We start from the raw sequence: 7,141 nt of genomic DNA, 5'->3' as shown, positions 1-7,141 counted from the left end.
CCTTTATAAGGAAGAAAAGACACCAGACACTCCCTGCCCCCATGTGTGTAGGTGCACATGGGTGCATTCACAGAGGACAGGCTATGGGAGGACACAGTGAGAAGGTGGCTATTTAAAGCCAGGAAGAGAAGTCTCACTAGAATTCAAGTCACAGCACCTTGATCTTGGACTTCTAGACTTCAGAACTGTGAAAAAATAAATGTCTGTTGTTTGAGTCACCCAATCTGTGCCATCTTATGCCAGCCCTAAGAGACTGAGACAGATATATGGGAACTCTCTACTATCTTTGCAACTTTCCCATAAATCTATAATTATTTAAAAATAAAAAGCTTACTTAAAAAATGAATAGGGAAGAAGAACAGGAAGAGAACCAGAAGAACCCAGAAGTATCAGAGCCCAGAAATACAATAGGCTGTACTGGGAAGTGATTCCCCTCCATCTCATTGTTTTCTAGTTCATTCGTTCTACCTTCTTGTGTTACTTCCCCTGCCTTCTTCATTGTGCTTTCATATGAATAGTCCTCCACTTTGTGAACCCTCCTCCCTCTCTCCCCTCACATATCTGTTTATTGACCAATGATGGTTTTCAAGGTATGACTCAATAAATTCATGCCAGGGATGTTAACAGATGTAACCAGAGTGAAACAAGGATTCTGGATCCAATATATTTGGAAAAGTCTAGGTGGAACAACATTAAGCAGGTGTGTTTCCAATTAAAAAACAAACAAACAAACACACAGTTAATATAAGGATCCTGGTTGTGGAACCAATCTTGCTCACCTCTTAGGAGTAGGTCCTTAGGATGATATAGCTTTCTTATTTCAATGGGAGTGTGCTCTCACCTATTATTCTCACCTTGAAGATCTACCCTGAAATCCCAAATAGTAAATTCCAATTTAACATCCTCTGAGACTTCCACTGCTTTGTGCATTGAATGTGCTGTTTCTTGCTACACGTTGTCACCACTGCTACGGAATCATTCTTGGCCTGGCTTCCCTGTAAGGCCATTCCATGTTTCCTCAACTAGAATTTCAGAATTAATTGCTTATTTCTCTTATGTCAGAGGGTCTGATTTACATTATAGATAATTGTGCACTTTCTTTATTATGTTGTAAGTTCTTGCTGGCAGTGAGATGAGTAGGCATGAAAATATGGAGAAAGCAGAGAGATACTGAAATTAATTCGAGATGAGCTGTGGTGAGCTTCCCATAGCAAGAGCAATGAGTTTTTTCCCCATGGTCCATATGAAGGGATCTTTTTGTGTTCTTTGTGCTCTCCCTATTCTCTCAAATAATGACTCTTGTAATAGTTAATATTGTTAAAATTGTGGTAAAATGTTGGTGCTTTTGTAAAGATACCTGAAATGCATGAATCCTGCCTTGCCAGGAGATCTTCCTCTCCAGGAGTTCCTGGGGAGATTAAACACTCAAATATCAAAAATAGTTTGTGAGTTGAAGCAGCTCTTTCAAAGCACCTGGACAGCACCCAAGGTCAGTGCTCTGATGAAGTCTGAGGTTGAAGCCTGCAGACCAGGCTGGAGATATGAGCAGATCCTCTTCACTTGTACCGAAAGGACGGACTTGACATTAAATGAGATGTGAAAGATTTTGGATGGGAATAGTAGTAGGAGGAAGAGCAAGAATTCAGTTGCAAATGTCTGAAATTTGAAATAGCCATTAGACACCTAAGTAAAGGTGTTATCAAGCTCTTTGGTAAGAATCTGGTGCCAGGGAAAATATAAGCCACAGATAAAAATTCAGGGGCCCTCAATAAATGGTTAATATTTAAAGTCATGAGATTGGATGAAATCATTAGAAGAGTCTAGAAAGAAAAGAAAAGAGACCCCATGATCTCTTGTATGGCTGAATCACTGCTATTTCAGGTATGTCTGGGATGAAAAAATGTTGAGGCCACTATATTGAATCTTTTGTAGGTTCTTACTGTGTATCAGGTGCGGTTGTTAAGATTTTTATTTCATGTTGAAAAGAGATAAAGATCTGAGCCAATTCATAAAAATCAAATAAAAACCGAAATGAGTGAAGAATAGCTTAATAAATTCTCAAATCTTCTATATGTACTGCACATTGTTATTTACTCACCAACACCCAGCCCACCCCAACTACTTAACCTAAACTGACCATAATAATCCCACTTCCCTGCCAATAAGCCTGTAACAGAAGCAGGCCCAGAACAATTGCAATGACAAGCAAAAAGAGGCCTTCCAGGGTCACCTGAAAAAAGCTTTTATTTATTTACTTATTTTTTATTTTTTTAAAAGGTCTTATTTATTTGACAGAGAGAGATAAAGCACACGAGCAGGGAAAGGGAAAAGCAGACTCTCCACTGAGCAGGGAACCTGATGCAGAGCTTGATCCCAGGACCCTGGGATCATGACCTGAACTGAAGGCAGACCCTTAACTAACTGAGCCACTCAGGTGCCTGAAAATGAAGGTTTTGGATTCTTAAGCGAAGACAGTAGGAAAGGAAGCTAAGTTTTCTGTCTTTTTCACTAGGCGAGAAGAAGAAAATTCATACTGCTGCAGGTCTATACTTTATAAATATGAAACCAACCTCGGAATGAGGCTGGTACTGTAGATGGCCCAGTAGAACCCTGGGACCTTGTTGACAAGGTTAAGTTGTGAAATTAGCCAAAACAGAAATCTGTCCTACTATTATGTGAGTTAATAAATAGCCTTCTATCTTAAGCGAGTTTCAATTGTTTCACCTGTTACTTGCAGCCAAAAGCATCCTAATTAATACATCATGTGTGTTGTATAAAATGAACTGTCTCTAGGCTCCTTAAGATGACCAACAGCTAAATTTGGGCTAATTGCATTATTTACAAAAATTTCCATGGTCTGTCTAAGAGATAGTTGGCTCTTGTTTGACTTCAGAGCATAGTTCATGCGTCATCAAGTCAGGCTGCTTTCAAGAGCAAAAAAATTCCATAAAAGTTTTCTGTAGTTTAACTCTACCATATAATGACTAGGCGCAAGAAGTGAAGGACGGAGTTTCTAAATGTAATAGGCAATAAATGCTTGAGAGTGAAAAAAAAGTAAAAGAAAATGATTGTCAAGGACCATTCAGGGCCCCACCAGATGTCCTCTTTGCCTGCACTTCAGCTGTCTTTGGTGTCTCTGCCATTCATTTGCCATGCGTTCCCCCTGGCCATGGGGATCACCAGTTCCTGATCATGAGTCAACAGATGCTGCGTGAAGTAGCTCGGTATGTATCTTATTTAGTTCTTACAGTTGCCTCTGTTTGAGGTATAGTGAGAAGCCAAGTAACTTTCTGATGTGACCCCTGCTATGATCTGAATGCTGGTGTGCCCCCCCAAATTCATATGTCAAGATAGGAAGCCCTCGGGATGGTATTAGGAGGTGGAGGTAAGGCCTTTGGGAGGTGATTAAGTCCTGAGGGTAGAGCCCTCAGGAATGGGATGAGAGCCTTTATGAAGGGGGATCCAGAGACATCCTTCGTCCATTCTGCCGTAGAAGGATACAGTGAGAAGTCTGCAGTCCAGAAGAGGGCGCTCACCCAACCACTCTGGGCCTCTGATCCGGACACTAGACTCCAGAACTGAGAGTGGTAAATTTCTGTTGTTCATTAGCCACCCAGTCAGCAGCCCAGGCGGACTAGGACACCCCCTTATGAATACCAATAAGTGAGTCTAGGTAGTAGGGAATCCTAGGTATTTAATCTCAAACTAGACAGTGTCTAGCACACAGGGGAACTCATTACATGCCCACTGGGCAAATGACTCCATCCTCTAATTGTTACTGTGGAGTTCATAGTGCATCCCCCTGAATTCAGATCCCTGGGCACTCTGCTACCTTATCATCATCCCTAGATGACAGTTGTTAAGACCTTTGAATAAGAGAAAAATAATTCAATATTTCTCCAAATAATCTCCTTTTATACACTGATAATGTCTCTGTGCCTAACAACCCCACATTCTGTCACCATGACAACACACTGTCCCTAGTCCTGTTCAGACCATTAGACATACTTTATAAATAGAATATTCAGTTTCATTCTACCCAATTTTGCCTTAACAACTTTTGTAATAAAACCAGAGATAATAAAGAGCATATTAAGTTAAAACTCAGAATATAATGTTTTTAGAATTTAATAGTTCACATAGTCACGTGAGACGTGTTGTGAATATTTAACATTTAAACACTATTTTGTTGCCTTAACAAGTAGCCAAGAACCTTCTATCTGGTAAGTGTAAAATTAGGTGCCAGAAACACAAAGATAAACAAGAATAGTTTTCCTTCCCTCGGGACACTGACAATACCTGATACATTATTAGATGGATGTGTATGTATGTGTATGAGGCATAAATCTGTAAATTTAAATTAGAGATAATATGGCCAGATAGGGTTAGCCTCACTTCATCTAATGCAAAGACAACCTATTATCAATGTCCTCTTAAATTTACATTAGTTTTCGGTTCTACTTGGAGTATCTTGGCTTATCTTAACAATGAAAGATTTGTAACTTGTCAGATCACAAGTTAGCCAAATTAGAAGGAAAAAGAACACATTAATTCCAACCAGTGAGTTCTCTTCTTGCTATATTTCAAAATATGTTTGGTAATAAATAAATAAATAAAGTGTTTGGTAAAGAAACATTGTCCTTTATCTTGGGCAAGTAAAATGTGCTCTAGGAAATTTTCAGAAAATAAAAGAAACCTCCACTTTATTGAATTGTATGTTATAAATTAGTCTTAATGATCATCTTTTAGATTTTTCTAGGGATAGGGAAAGTATTAAGAACTGACTGAGACTGGCAATAATAATGATGATAATAATAGTCATTATTGAACACTTAGTATGTATTAGGCATGGCGATCTGCCTATTCAGATTCATTGTTTCATTTAATCCTCACAATAGTCTAGTAAGGTATGTACCATCATCAGCTCCATTCTAAAGATTAAGGATCTAAGACTTAAAGAAACTAATTTGTTCAGTTTCTAAATGGTGAAGGTGAAGTGGAAGAAATTCTAGAGCTTGTTGGAAATTCTAGACTCATCTTCATTAGTAAAAGACCCTTTTCATTTGTTCTCAAGGCAACTGTCACCTAGACAGAATTTTTACTACAAGTGAATATTTTATTAAGCAAAGGCATTTCTAGGCCTTTGCCATATAGCTTGGGATATTAACTGCTCTGTCGTTATGAGGAAAACCTACTTCCTCTTGCTCTATAATACCAAAATATCTCCAGCTAGACTCTGAGAACCCAGAAGAGTACCCCGGAGGTCACTGTGGTGTTGCTGTTTCTATTCAGATCTCCTGGAGCCCCGTTCTGCACCCCTGACTCTCAGTGCCTGCTAATGTCTTGAGCCTGTGATGACGCAACAGGCTTCGGTTAATCAGCCCATTAGCACTCAGCACTGCTGTGGGCGGAAGAGAAAACACTTCTCTGGGGTGAAGTAAAAATGCACATTATACAAAAAAGCAATAGAAAGAATTGGGCGTATAACTGCAAAAGGCACAGTTATTTCCTTCCCAACCGCGTACTATAAAACGCTCATTAAAATATTTTATTCTCATCTTTCCATGACGAACAAGTATTTCTTAAGATTGAGAAGGGAAGAAAAAACCCAGAAATGAAAACCTGAAAATTAATGGGAAAAAAAAATAGGTTACATACAGAGTCCTGTAAAAGGGTCAAGAAGAAAAATCAAGAAGAAAGAAAGAAAGAAAGAGAGGGAGGGAGGGACATTGATTTTATTTATTGTGTCTGTTGTTACACAACAGTCATTTCTAATGTAACACGTCTACCAGTTCTCTTATTCATGGTGTCTTGTTTGATGAAACCAGAGGGAAGAATGATTTATAGGAAAAAAAGAAAGAAAGAAAAAGGAAAGTTGGGAGGAAGGGAGGAAGGAACAAAGGAAGAGGGAGGGGAGGACGGAGGAAGCAGAGATCCTGGACTTCTGAGTTGATGGGTAAACCTCCAAAGTTCTGGCGCTTGAAAGGAACTCAGATGAACTTCCAGAAATCTGAGACTTTCTCTACAGAATAGCCTGATTACTCAGATCTGAGGTGATTGAGGAAAAAAGGAGGAGGTTGCTGGGTTAGATTTTTGCCTTCTGGGGGTGATTAAAAGTGTGGTCTTATTTGCAGAAATGTCTGATGGCCAACAGATGCATGAAAATGTGCTCCATATCACTCGGCATCAGGGAAATACAAATCAAAACCACAATGAGATATCACCTCACACCAGTCAGAATGGCTAAAATCAACAAGTCAGGAAATGACAGATGCTGGCGAGGATGCGGAGAAAGGAGAACCCTCCTGCACTGTTGGTGGGAATGCAAGCTGGTGCAGCCTCTCTGGAAAACAGCATGGGGGTTTCTCAAAAAGTTGAAAATAGAGCTATCCTATGACCCAGCAACTGCACTATTGGGTATTTACCCTAAAGATACAAACGTAGTGATCTAAAGGGGCACGTGCACCCGAATGTTTATAGCAGCAATGTCCACAATAGCCAAACTATGGAAAGAACCTAGATGTCCATCAACAGATGAATGGATCAAGAAGATGTGGTATATATACACAATGGAATACTATGCAGCCATCAAAAGAAATGAAATCTTGCCATTTGCGACAACATGGATGGAACTAGAGCGTATCATGCTTAGCGAAATAAGTCAAGCAGAGAAAGACAAGTATCATATGATCTCCCTGATATGAGGAAGTGGTGATGCAACATGGGGGCTTAAGTGGGTACGAGAAGAATAAATGAAACAAGATGGGATTGGGAGGGAGACAAACCATAAGTGACTCTTAATCTTACAAAACAAACTGAAGGTTGCTGTGGGGAGGGGGGTTGGGAGAAGGGGGGTGTGGGTTTATGGACATTGGGGAGGGTATGTGCTTTGGTGAGTGCTGATTCACAGACCTGTACCCCTGGGGATAAAAATACATGTTTATTAAAAAAAAAAAAAGTGTGGTCTTAATTCCCAGACACATGATTGGATGAACTGAGACCCAGGTTTTTCAACCTCAGTGCCAGTGACATGTTGGGCCAGGGAATTCTTTGTTTCGGGGGCTAACTTGTGGACTGTGGAATGTTTACTAGCACCCTGACCTCTGCCCACTAGATGCTGGGAGCCCATTCCTGCCCCTCA

Source organism: Mustela putorius, unplaced genomic scaffold, assembly GCF_011764305.1.
Source record: "Mustela putorius furo isolate JIRA1106 unplaced genomic scaffold, ASM1176430v1.1 tig00003863_pilon_pilon_pilon, whole genome shotgun sequence".
Taxonomy (NCBI): Eukaryota; Metazoa; Chordata; class Mammalia; order Carnivora; family Mustelidae; genus Mustela; species Mustela putorius.
This window is presented reverse-complemented; position numbering follows the sequence as displayed.